Source organism: Erinaceus europaeus, chromosome 17 (genome assembly GCF_950295315.1).
Source record: "Erinaceus europaeus chromosome 17, mEriEur2.1, whole genome shotgun sequence".
In the NCBI taxonomy this organism is placed as follows: Eukaryota; Metazoa; Chordata; class Mammalia; order Eulipotyphla; family Erinaceidae; genus Erinaceus; species Erinaceus europaeus.
Window position 1 is genome coordinate 63,790,437 of NC_080178.1, and position 13,249 is coordinate 63,803,685.

The following is a 13,249-nucleotide window of genomic DNA, read 5'->3' on the forward strand; positions in this document are numbered from 1 at the left end:
TGGATGAGGGAGGGATGGAAGCTTGCCCAGACACATGTCCCCACCCGTCACACAGGGGACAGCTGGCATGTGAGCTGGCAGACAACACAGTGTTTAGTGTCAGATAATAGAGGGACACAGGCTTAAACAGCTTTGGAACTTTCTTCAGTGTTGCCAATCCCAGTGTCTGCTGTCAGTCAGCATGGTAGCCGCCAGTCCCCATGACTGTTGAGCACTTAAGATATGTCCAAAGCAACTGAAGACTTGAGGTTAAACTATTGTGCCAGGGCAACAGAGATAGCACAGTGGTTATACAAATGACTTTCATATCTGAGGCACCAGGTTCAATCCCCCACATTAATATAAGCTAGAGCCATGCAGTGTTTTTTTGGTAAAACAAACAACTTAATGTGTCAGTAGATTCCATGTTGGAATCTTCCTCCTCCTCTTCCCTTATTCTTCCTCCCCTCCTCCTCCTCCTTCTTTTCTTCAAAGCCAGAAATTGAGAGGAAGGGGGAGATAGAGGGAGAGAGGCAGAGAGAGAGACCAGCAGTCCTGCTTCACCACTTGTAAAGCTTCCCCCATGCAGGTGGGGACTGGGGCCTTGAACCTAGGTCCTTGTGCATTGTAACATGTGCTCAACCAGATGTGCCACCACCTGGCCCCAGGCACAATTTATAATCCCCCTGTGACAGGTGTCTGCAAAACACTCAACCACAGCTTAGGTCTCCCTCAACTATCATGCACCAGGATCCCAAGTTCTTGCTCTACCAAGCCCCTCTCTCCCCAGAATCCTCTGCTTCGGTGGAATACACCAAACCCAGTCCAAGTTTTACTTTGTGTTTTTCTTTTCTGTCCTTTCTTAAGTTCCATCTGAGTGAGACCATCTGATGTTGGAGAGGATGGGGTGAGGGGGAAGGTAAAGGAGCCCTTCTGTACTGTTTGTGGGAATCTCCCTGTGGAGAACAGTCTGGTGAATTCTCAGAAGGCTCGAAATGAACCTACCTTATGAGCCAGCAATTCCTCTCCTGGGGATATACCCAAAGGAAGCAAACACACCCATCCAAAGAGTTCTATGTACACTGATTTTCATAGCATCACACTTTGTAATAGGCCAAACTTGGACATAACCCAGATATCCAATGACAGATGAGTGAATAGAGAAGGATGTTTTATTTAATTTTTTTGTTGTTGTTTTCAGTGAAACAGAGCCAATCTCATGGGGACCAATTTCTCTGTGTCTCTGTCCAAAATAAATACATATATATATATATATATAGAGAGAGAGAGAGAGAGAAATAAATAAACAAATATTTTTTAAAAGGGTTCTAGGAGACTGTTCAGGAAGATTGTACAACGTTTGAGGCCCTAAACTCATTTCCTGGTCCTGAATTAGGAAACAAGGAAAGATGACAGAGCTTTGTGGGGTCACTGGGGTCCAGGAGAAGAAGGCTGAAGTGAGAGCGGCAGGGTCAGCTGGACCCGAGTCAGGCTCCAGCCCCAACAGAAATGCTCCGTTGAGTGATGTCTGGAGCACACTTGTTTCCTCCTCTTCCTCTCTTGTGTCCTCTGGAGCACCAGCCTTGGCTTGAACTCAGAAGCTTTAGTAGCTGGTAGGTGTCTCAAGAGGCCAGGAGGCTGTGAGCTCCGCCTAGCTTTGCCAACAGTTCTGAGTCTTGTCTGTCCCCTGCCAGCTGCCAGCTGCCAGCCTTGAGGTGCCTGCTGACCTGTGTTCCAGGAGCCCCTCATCACCCCCGTTAGCTCTGTCAGCCAAACAACCATGGCCAGGTCACATCCTGAATGGGCGTGTCGCTTCCTGGATGTCCCCCATTTCACATTCCTACCAAGTGCCCCAGCCAAGTGCTAATTCACAGACTCTTGGTTCAGGAATTTCTGCCTGGCTCTCTGGGGTCCTCTCCTGCCTCCATGAACACTGATGACAGATGTGGTTGAGTCACTGCCCCTTTCTGGGTCCAGGTTTCCTTGACAGGAAACCAGGTAGACACCTCCAGTTCCAGTTTGGACTCCCTCCCTCCTGTAGAGGGCTCTAGGACTTCCTGTTTCATGATTCTGTGGGTTTCACCTCTGAGAACTTAGGCAATTCTTCTCTGAGGATGCTGTTCCTTTCCTTAAGTCCTCTGTTGAGCCCACTGATACATCTAAACATGAGAGCTTTTATATCATGTGTGAGCAGCATGCTCATTGTTTTACTGGCAACATTGTGTTTCATTTGCAGAGAGCCAGAGTGGATACTGCTTTTGCCCATTGTACTGAAGACATGGAAGCTTGAAGAATCCACATGACTTGCTGCTACACAATTAGAGTGTTGGTCAGAACTAGAACTCAGGAATTGTGAGGCTTTATTCCTTTCAATGAACTCTCTTCTGTCTTGCCTGATGGAACTGCTCCAAGTCCAAGTGCAAATGCTTTACGGAGTGAATGGGGTGACAGTCATGAAGGGCTGCTGCTCTGGCTGTCCTGTTGGTCTCTGTGACATGGTGGGCTGCAGAGGGATGGGGAAGTGCTGGGGCAGGCACAACAAGATGTTAAGGCACCTGGGATCCCGGGGCCAATCTTTTAAGTAGCATCAGCTGATCCCTGTCCTTTTCAAACCAGACCTATTGAACCTGAGATGTATGTAGTCAGACACTATTGTTTGGTTAAATAGCTTAAGCTTCACAATGAAGAAAGGCTTTTTTTTGTTTGTTTGTTTTGTTCATTCATTTCTGTTCCTAAGAAATCAGGACTGAGGGTGAGGGTAGAGAAGATAGCGTAATGGTTATGCAAAGATATACTCATGCCTGAGGCTCTGAGTTCTCAGATTCACCCCCTTATACCACCGTAAACCAGAGCTAAGCATTGCTCTGGAAAAAAAAAAAGAGGGGCGGGGGTGGGGGGAGAAGTAGGTCAGAGTGCTTGAAAAAGGTCACTTGAATATAGTGCTGCTTTGCCACATGCATGACCCAGGCTTGAGCCTCCACCACACTAAACACATTGAAAGAAATTTTGCTGTAGTCCTTCTCTCTCTCTTTCTGAAAAAGAAAAAAGAAGTCAACAAGTCAATAATTGCCAAAGGCTGGAAATGACCTAAATGTATTACTGATAGGGAACTGGTTAAATAACACATGGCAGGCGGGGTTAGATAGCATAATGGTTATGCGAAGAGACTCTCATGCCTGAGGCTCCAAAGTCCTAGGTTCAATCCTCCACACCACCATAATCCAGAACTGAGCAGCGCTCTGGTAAAAAAAAAAAAAAAAAAAAGCAGCTAAATAACATATGGCTGCAAATAGAACAAGTGCAATGTCTTATGCATTTGTGCATCAAGAAATCTGGGGAGGAAAGTGATGTGCAGGACCAGGGAGAGAGCCCAGCCTGTTAGAGCACCAGCCTGCATGTCTGAGGCCTCTGAGGTTGCAGGCTTAATTTTTAATACCACCTTATACCAAAGCTAAACAGTGCTCTGGTCCTTTCTCCTTTCTCATAATGAACAATTATTTCTTTAAAAAAAATTAGATGAGAAATATGTGTTTAAACATAGATTTTTGTATAGAAAAATAACACTTTTTAAAAAAAAATGAAATAACCTGGGAGTCAGGCGGTAATGCAGAGGATTAAGCACAGATGGTGCAAAGCGCAAGGACCCCGGTTCGAGCCCCAGCTCCCCACCTGCAGGGGAATCGCTTCACAGGCAGTGAAGCAGATCTGCAGGTGTCTCTCTTTCTCCCCCCCCTCTGTCTTCCTCTCCTCTCTCCATTTCTCTCTGTCCTTCCAACAATGATGACACCACTAACAACAATAATAACTACAACAATAAAAACAAGGGCAAACAATAGGGAATAAATAAATAAATAATGAAACAACCCTTTTCATTACTTTTAGAACATTTTTATTTTTTATTAATTAACTTATTTGATAGGACAGAGAGAAATTGAGAAGAGTGAGGAGATAGAGATGGAGAGAGCGAGACACCTGCAGCACACCTTCACTGCTCATGAAGCTTTACCCTTGCAGGTGGGGACTCAGGCCTTGAACCCAAGTCCTTGAGCATGGCGGTGCGTGCACTTATCCAGCCTTGAGCACACAAGTTCCAGGGCTAAAGCTGCATATAAATGTCTGGACAGATAAGGAAAAAGCAGTGAATGGAGGTTACTTATTAGATCAGTCAGAGAAACACTCTTTACTCTTAATCTTTTTTTAAAATAGGTATTTAATTTTTTTAAAGTTTATTTATTCCCTTTTGTTGCCCTTTTTTATTGTTGTAGATATTATTGTCATTGTTATTGATGTCATTGTTGTTGGACAGGACAGAGAGAAATGAAGAGGGGAGGGGAAGACAAAAAGGGGGAGAGAAAGATAGACATCTGCAGACCTGCTTCACTGCCTGTGAAGTGACTGCCATGCAGGTGGGGAGCCGGGGGCTTGAACCGGAATCCTTATGCTGGTCCTTGCACTTTGTGCCACCTGCACTTAACGTGCTGCGCTACTGCCCAACTCCCTACTTTTAATATTTTAATTGTTCTCTAGTTTGGGCTAAGTGATAGCATTGTTTTGTTGAAAGTGAAATAAAATCAAGATATCATGTCTAATAAAGTTGCCTCAAATTCTGGAATAAGAAAATGTTACATTATTGAGAAAAAAATCTAAAATGTAATAAACAAAAAACGTATACAGGGATTTGCCATTTTACATGAATGAACACATTAATCTTCTTAGCCTTTTACAGGATGGATGACTACTTTCATTTTGCAGAGGAAGAAACTGAGGCTCAGAGACTTTCCAAGATCATTCAATCTGTACGTAAAAGAGCTAGAACTCAGGTCCAGGGACCCAGAACTGAACAAGAAAATGCAAAACCACATCCACACCTTCACTTCTCAGAGCCTGGCTCCCTTGAGAAGTAAGCGTGATTATTCTGTTCCCACCCCCCCCCAAAGGGTTTTCCACCCTCTCAGAGGGTTGAGCATAACTCAGATTTGTATGTAAAATGCTTGGCACAGGACCTAGCACAGAGTAAACAGTTCAGTGCTTTCTTTAAAGATTTTTTTACTTACATAGCAGAACAAGATGTTCCAATTCAGCTGCTGCTTTGTGAATGTTCTATATGTTGGTCTTACACGCTAAGAAGAGGAGAAGCATTGCAGAACTGAAGGAAGCACAGGAAACAGTCTTCTTTTCTTTCTTTTCCTCTTTCTTTCTTTCTTTCTTTCTTTCTTCCTTTCTTTCTTTTTTCCCCTCCAGGGTTATTGCTGGGGCTCAGTGCTTGTGTTACAAACACACTGCTCCTGGAGGCCTTTTTTTTTTTTTTCCATTTTGTTGCTGTTGTTATTGCTGTTGGATAGGACAGAAAGAAATAGAGAGAGGACAACAAGGACAGCAAAAGGGAATAAATAAAATATTTTTAAAAAAGAAATAGAGAGGGGAGGGGAAGGCAGAGATGGGGAGAGAAAAATTAAACACCTGCAGACTTGCTTCACTGCTTGTGGCAGGTGGGGAGCCAAAGGTTCGAACCGGGATTCTTGAGCCAGTCCTTGCCCTTCACGCCATGTGTACTTAACCCACTGCGCTACCGCCCTGACCTGGCCTGGCCCTGTCTGGCCTGCCCCACCCCCCAAAGTTTTTCTTCTAAAGCATCTTACAGTCTCATTAGTGAGAGAAAGTTAAATAGTTTTGCACCTCTTCCCTGAGAAGACAATGGCTTATTATTATATTCAGTGATTTTTTTTTCCATGCTAATACCTCACTGTAAAATTAAAAAGCAAATTAATTCTTCATCCAATTTTATAAAGATTTTGTTGACTTCATATAAGATAGATACACATGAGAGAAAAATAAACAAGAACAAAACAAATAAACAAAAAGTTTAAAAAAAACAAACAGAGCACCATTCTGGTACAAGTGATGCCAGGGATCCAACTGGAAGCCTCAGGCATACAAGTCCTGCTCTCTACCTGGTGAGCTCTTTTCTCATCTGCTGTTTATCCATTTTATGTGTGGTGATTCCAAGTGCCAAACTTGGGGCCAGGCAGTGGTGCACCCAGTAGAGAGCATGTGTGAAGACCTGAGTGGCCCCAGTCCCCACCTGCAGAGGAGAAGCTTCATGAGTGGTGAAACATTGCTTCAGGTCTCTCTCTCTCTCTCTCTCTCTCTTTCTCTCTCCCTCTCTCTCTCCTGTCTCCTCTTTCCTTTCAAGCTGTCTCTGTCTCTATCCAAAAAAGAAAGTGAAGAAAAAAGTTCCAAAATTCACGGTGAGACTAGTTCCCCCCCCCCGAATATTTGATGCTATTTAAGAAAATAGTTGATGCCACTTTTATACTCTCAGCCACTCTCTACCCTGACTGAGGGCCTGGGTATACAGTTCACTAATGTTGTCTTTGGTGCTAATGATGGCAAAAGGCCATCAGGTGCCTTCTTCATTATCTAATGTTCTGTTGTATTGGCCCCACTCAGGAGGTTTACTTCAATGTCTGGCTAAGAGTAATGATATGCTTCGTTGAACAATGTCATATAAGAGACAACAACTTGTTCCTTCTGATGAATGCTTTTCCAAAGTTTGAAATTAGGGAATGTGAATCACATCTCAAAGGGGAATATCCCAACTTCCCTCTCTCTTGAGAAGGCCACTAGGGAGCTGGACTTATGTGAAAACACTTCTACTTTCCATCTACGAAGGCATACTGTCAAAGCTCTTGAGTGCTGCCACTCTCAGATGCAGATAGGAATGATCAGAAGAGTAAAGATGGGGCACTGACCATCACAGAGCAAAAGGACAGGGCAGGAAGGCTGTGTCCATTGCAAGTTGCTAACCCAGCTTGGGAGGAAGGCATTTCACTGGAATTCTGTTGCCTTATCTGGTAAGAAAACAGACAAGAAAGAGAAACCTTCCAAAGCATTTGGACTTCTCGGGTTAAATGAGCAAACTATGGTACTTAACTATTCTCCAGAGGACTTGTAGACTCATAGTAGAAGTCCTGGATTTGGAAAAGAGTGGGTGACAAAGGGGCATCTGGTAACGAGAAAGCAACTGATGTATAAACAGTGATGCTTAGGCTTTCACAAAAGGTGTGCTGGAGACCAGACACAAAGAATGAGACAGGATTAACTAGGAGGGCCGTAGTCAATAGAATCTGACATTTATCCATATCTAAGGACAGAAGTCCCTCCATGAAAAGATAACAATAAAATTAAAAAGTTGCAGGCTAGAGAGAGACACCACCAGGTAGGGTGCATGCCGTTCCATTAGTGTATCCCAGGTTCAAGCCCTGATACTACTCGGGAGGTGTAATAGCTCTGGAAGAGGCTCTGGTGCTGGGATCTCTCTCCTTCTCTCTCTCTCTCTCTCTGTCTTTCTCTCTCTCTCTCTCTCTGTCTTTCTCTCTCTCTCCCCGTCTGTCTCTCTCAATGAAAAAAAAAACAGCTGGAACAGTGAAATTGCATATTTGTGAGACCCTGGCTCCACCAACAAATGAAACAAAGTCTAAAAAATATTTGAATATCCTGCATAGTGATTACTTTCTTGGGTTTTACTTTCATTTTCTCCTCCCATCAATCTATTATTATTATTATTACTACCATTATTTATTTTTAAAATATATTTGTTGAATGATTTTTAAAAATATTTTTATTTATTTATTTATTTTATTTATTTATTCCCTTTTGTTGCCCTTGTTTTATTGTTGTAGTTATTATTGTTGTTCTCGTCGTTGTTGGATAGGACAGAGAGAAACGGAGAGAGGAGGGGAAGACAGAGAGGGGGAGAGAAAGATACACACCTGCAGACCTGCTTCACCACCTGTGAAGCGACTCCCCTGCAGGTGGGGAGCCGGGGTTCGAACCGGGATCCTTATGCCGGTCCTTGTGCTTTGTGCCACCTGCGCTTAACCCGCTGCGCTACAGCCCGACTCCCTTTAAAAATATTTTATTTAGCTTTTTAAAAATGATTATTTATTTATTTATTCATTCCCTTCTGTTGCCCTTGTTGTTTTATTGTTGTAGTTATTATTGTTGTTGTTATTGATGTCATCGTTGTTGGATAGAACAGAGAGAAATGGAGAGAGGAGGGGAAGACAGAGAGGAGGAGAGAAAGATAGACATCTGCAGACCTGCTTCACCACCTGTGAATTGACTCACCTGCAAGTGGGGAGTTGGGGGCTCGAACCAGGATCCTTATGCCGGTCCTTGTGCTTTGCGCCACATGTGCTTAACCCTCTGCACTCCCGCCCGACTCCCTTTTATTTAGCTTTTATTTTGTTGGAGAGAGAAAGAGAGAAGACAAGAGGGAAGGGGAGATAGGGAGAGAGAGAAGCATCTGCAGTACTGTTTCACTGCTCATAAAGTTTCCCCCTGGAGCTTTGAACCTGGATCCTTGCGCATGGTAATGTGTGTGTTCATCCAGGTGTGCTACCACCTGGTCCCCTGTTTATGTTAATGAGTTTTACCAGAGCGCTGCTTAGCTCTGGTTTATAGTGATGCTGGGGATTGAACCTAGGACCTTTCATGCCTCAGGCATGAATATCTTTCTACATAACTGTTATACCAGCTCCCCTATCTTCCCCTCACTCTTTAAATTGGGGTTCAGCATGGACCCCCATTGGAGTAGAGGACACAGCAGTTCACAGACACTGGCTATAGACCCTGGAGAAGAGTTTTTAAAATAAACAAATGCTACTAATCCAAAGAAAAGAGAAATAGCATTGATGTCAGAGGGGTAGGTGCTAGAGGGTTTCAAGTGACCTGGAGAATGTTGGAAGGAAATAAAGGCAATGAAGACTAGGCACTGACGTCTAATGTTCACCATCAGGAAAAATACAAACCACCAACCTGGGTGCTGTTGCAAGTCCTTCAGAGAATGAGGAAGACAGACTCTGGGATCAGCTCAGCACAGCCCACAGTCTTGGAACAAATAGACTCAATTAAAAGCCCATCATAGGGGAAGTCAAGGGGCAAGGAAAACACCATTGCTCAAAATAATGCTCAGTGGCCTGGGGCTGGCTGTAGACTGGTCCTCCTCTGGCCCCAAAAGCCCCAGCTTGGAATTCTGCTGCAGCTCCTTCCTGCTGCCCTTGCCCCTCTCCTGGCACCTACTCTTATTTACTCTCAGCAGCAGCAGGGCGGACCCTTCTGAAATGTAGTTCAGATTGCATCTCCATCATGGCTGCCTGCCTGTCACTGTCCTCCCAGACTCAGCAGGCCCTCCCCATCTCCATGCCCCCACCCCAGTCCCCTTGCTATGTCTTGTGAGCTGCCACAGCTCTTTCAAACTCATTTGAATGTCCTCATTTCTGCCACTCGTGAGATTCCTGAACATCCACTTGTTTACCAGAGCACTGGTCTGCTTCTGGCTTTTGGCTTTTCTGGGGACTGAACCTGGGACCTGGGACCTGGGACCTGGGAGCTTCAGGCAGGAAAGTCTGTTTGTATCATACAACACTGTGTCCCCAGCTCCTGACCACCCTATATGGAAGCCCACACTCTGCTCCTTTCCTCATGTTAGTGCCGCCTGCTGCCACACCCACTGAATTACGTCTGTCTTGCAACACCTGACTGCAAGCTCTATAAGGAAAGAATCTTTGTCTTTTTGTTTTCTGAGGATCACCAAACATAGAAGAACCCTTAGCAGGCACTCTGTATTTGTGAAACAAGTAAATGAATGAATCATTAACAACCTGGCTTCTGCTTTAAAGTGTAATTGTGAACCTTCCATGAAATAATTTGGGGGGTGAGAGAGGAAAAAAAAGCAATAATTTGACTTGCTTTGCAAAGGAGAGGAGCTAGCACATAAAGGGTATCCACTGATATTAGATAGGCTGCTGTACAGTTGATAATGTTCATCTCATATGGTTCCCACTAGGTACCTCGTTCGCTCATTCATTCACTCATTCATTCATTCATTCATTCATTCATTCATTTTCCTGTGTGCCAAATCTGGCACTTGTGACCAAAACAAAGACCCCTGAGCTCTGAGAGCTTCCGTCTGCCATGTGCAGAACTTATTAAGTGCCTGTGATTCTCTTTTCTTTGCTTTGCTTTTCTTTGTTTCATTATTTATTTTCCCTTTTGTTACCCTTGTTGTTTTTCATTGTTGTAGTAGTTATTGTTGTTGTTGTTGATGTTGTCGTTATTGGATAGGACAGAGAGAAATGGAGAGATGAGGGGAAGATAGAGAGGGGGAGAGAAAGATAGACACCTGCAGACCTGCTTCACTACCTGTGAAGTGACTCCCCTGCAGGTAGGAAGCTAGGTGCTCGAACCGGTATCCTTATGCTGGTCCTTGCGCTTTGCACCACATACAAAGTGCAAGGAGATGGGGAAAGACAGACATCTGAAGACCTGCTTTACTGCCTGTGAAGCAACTCCCCTGCAGGTGGAGAGCCTGGAGGTCCTTGCACTTGGCACCACGTGCGCTTAACCCACTGTGCTACTGCTCGACTCTCCCTGATTTTCCATTTATATGATGAGGAGATTGCAGTGCCAAGTCAAGGCCACCTGATTAATGAGTTACTGAGTAGGGATGCAAACACAGTCTGTCCCACTCTAAGGTGTGTGCTCCTGACCCTTGAGCTCTAGGGTTAGTGGCAGCCAGCTTGTGCTAAGAGGAATAGGCCAGGGTGAGGCCATGGGAATTGGGGTGGGGTAGAGAGACTCATTTCCTCTGACCCCTGGTGGAAACTCCCCTTCCACCTGACTAAGAGTCTCAGGTAGGACCCTAGATGGCAAATGAGCCCTAACTTCTGCCCAGAAGTGGCCAGGGAGGTTGCCTGAGGACCAGCTCCAAGGGCACAAAGTCCAGTTTTAAAATCTACCAGATGAGGTCAGAGGATAGGGTCTGTGCAGGACATGGGCCTGGAGTGGGGACTGGGGGACCCTGAAGAGCCTTTTGTTGAGAGGTAGGTATGCTGTGCCCTAAGGCGTAGTTACCCCATACTCACGGAGGGAAGGTGCTGGCATCATTTACTTTTCTTTTTTTATTGCCACCGGGGTTATCGCTGGGGCTTGGTGCCTGCACAGGAAATCCACTGATCCTGGCAGGAATTTTTTCATCTTTTTTTTTCCCTTTTATTTGTTAGGACAGAGAAATTGAGAGGAGTGAGAGAGATAGTGAGAGAAAGAGACACACCTGCAGAGTGCTTCATTGCTTGTGAAGCTTTTCCTTCTGCAGGTGGAGACCAGGGCCTTGAAGCCTGGTTTTTGCACATGGTAAAGGTGTGTGTTCAACTAGATGGGCCACTGCCTGGTCCCTCTGGCCCCCCTCCACAGAACTCTCAGACCATGGTAGCACAGCGGGTTAAGTGCACGTGGCGCAAAGTGCAAGAACCGGCATAAGGATCCCAGTTCGAGCCCCCAGCTCCCCACCTGCAGGGGAGTCGCTTCACGAGTAGTGAAGCAGGTCTGCAGGTGTCTGTCTCTCTCTCCTGCCTCTGTCCTTCCCTCCTCTCTCCATTTCTTTCTGTTCTATCCAACAATGATGCCATCAATAACAACAGCAATAATAACTACAACAATAAAACAACAAGGGCAACAAAAGGGAATAAATAAATTAAATAAAATAAAAAAAAGAACTCTCAGACCAGAGGGTGGAGGTGAGTATGAAGTCAAGTCTGCACTAGACAGAAGCCCTCGGAAGGGCCTCTCTGGCCCATTTCCCTAGTGCCTCACCATGTTCTCAGATCTGGGGCTTGGTGGCTTTTTGGCATACAGAGAAGGTGGGATACCTCATCTGGGACCCCTTTGAAAGTCAGGAGGAATTCAAAGAGACCCTTAAGGTCCAAGGGGACTGCCCTTAGGGAACCCCCCTACTTTCCTGGTAGAACCAAAGTGGGTAGTACCGTCAATATCTTTGAAATCTCAAATTGGGGCATGCAGGCTGGGCCAGGCAGAGCCTTGAAGACACAGCAGCTACCCAACGTTTCTGCCTGTACAAAGCCAGACCTTGCACGTTGTGCCAGGTGCGCTTAACCTGGTGGGTGCCTTACTGTCCGGTCCTGTAAGATTAAAAAATTAAAAAGAGGGGGTCTGGCGGTAGCGCAGCAGGTTAAGTGCACATGGCACGAAGCACAAGGACTGGCGTAAGGATCCCAGTTCGAGCCCCTGGCTCCCCACTTGCAGGAGAGTCACTTCACAAGCAGTGAAGCAGGTCTCTGCGTGTCTTCCTCTCCCCATCTCTGTCTTCCTCTACTCTCCTGATTTCTCTCTGTCCTATCCAACAGCAACAGCAACAACAACAATAATAACACCAACAATGATAAACAACAAGGGCAAGAAAAGGGGAAAAGTAGCCTCCAAGAGCAGTGGATTCGTAGTGCGGGCACTGAGCCCCAGCAATAACCCTGGAGGCAAAAAAAAAAAAGAATTAAAAAGAAAGAAAGGAAGGAAGGGAGGGAGGGAGGGAGGGAGGGAGGGAGGGAGGGAGGGAGGAAGGGATGGAAGAATAGAAGGAGAGAGGGAGGGAGAGAAGGAAGCAAAGAGATTGGGCCTGGGAAACAGCTCAGCAGCGTGGCACATGCCTGGGGCCCTGGGCTCATCCTCCTTGCGATGTGCCTACATTTCTTACCTGCCTTCACTCTTTCCTTTCTCCCAGGAAGATATTCTTGTCTGCTAGTTAATGGTTCCCCAAGAACACTCCTGTAACTGACATTACTGAGCTTTCTACTGGTTGCACAAAGGCTTCATATCGGAGGGGTGTGTGTGTGTGTGATGTGTGTGTGTAGAGCTATGAGGGGGCGGGAGTTAATCAAAGCAGGGTCTTTGGCTCTTTTGCAGAGATAAATTATACTTTGCAAAGCAGGAAGTTTCTGGGACACAGTGGTCCTGTGTTGCCAACACTGGGCTGTTTTTTCTTTGTCTGTCTGTGCTGCTGGAACATGAGGTGTCTAAATACCTGGCTGTCTCCAAGTATGAGCTCAGATAGTCCAAGTTGGACATCAGGGCTTGCAGGCACCAGTGTGCAAGTCAGTTCTGTTTTGTATTGTGTCTCTTGCTCCAGTGCTCAGTTCTATCCCATTTCCCATCCCTCAGCAACATGGAAGCTAGCAGGGTTGTTGTTGTTGTTGTTATTATTATTATTTTCTCACTCTGCCTGTGAAGGGAACCTAAACCCTATCCTGGCTGCCAGTTCTGGTCACTAGGGGGCAGTAAGGTAGCACCAATGAGTCTGGGACGTAGCATAGATGAAGTACAGCCATGAGGTCATTGACTTCCAACTCCTGAGGGAAAAGGCCTGAAGCTGTGAGATACTCTCACCAGCTCCCAGAAATTCTGGGGACCATGGAGC

At 45.5% G+C, this 13,249-nt stretch overlaps 1 protein-coding gene across 1 annotated transcript in view; it reads right to left on the minus strand.

Annotated features, from left to right (window-relative positions):
- Positions 1-13,249, minus strand: part of P2RY6 (pyrimidinergic receptor P2Y6) — a 263,236-nt gene that overhangs the window by 42,020 nt on the left and 207,967 nt on the right. The window lies entirely within an intron of this gene.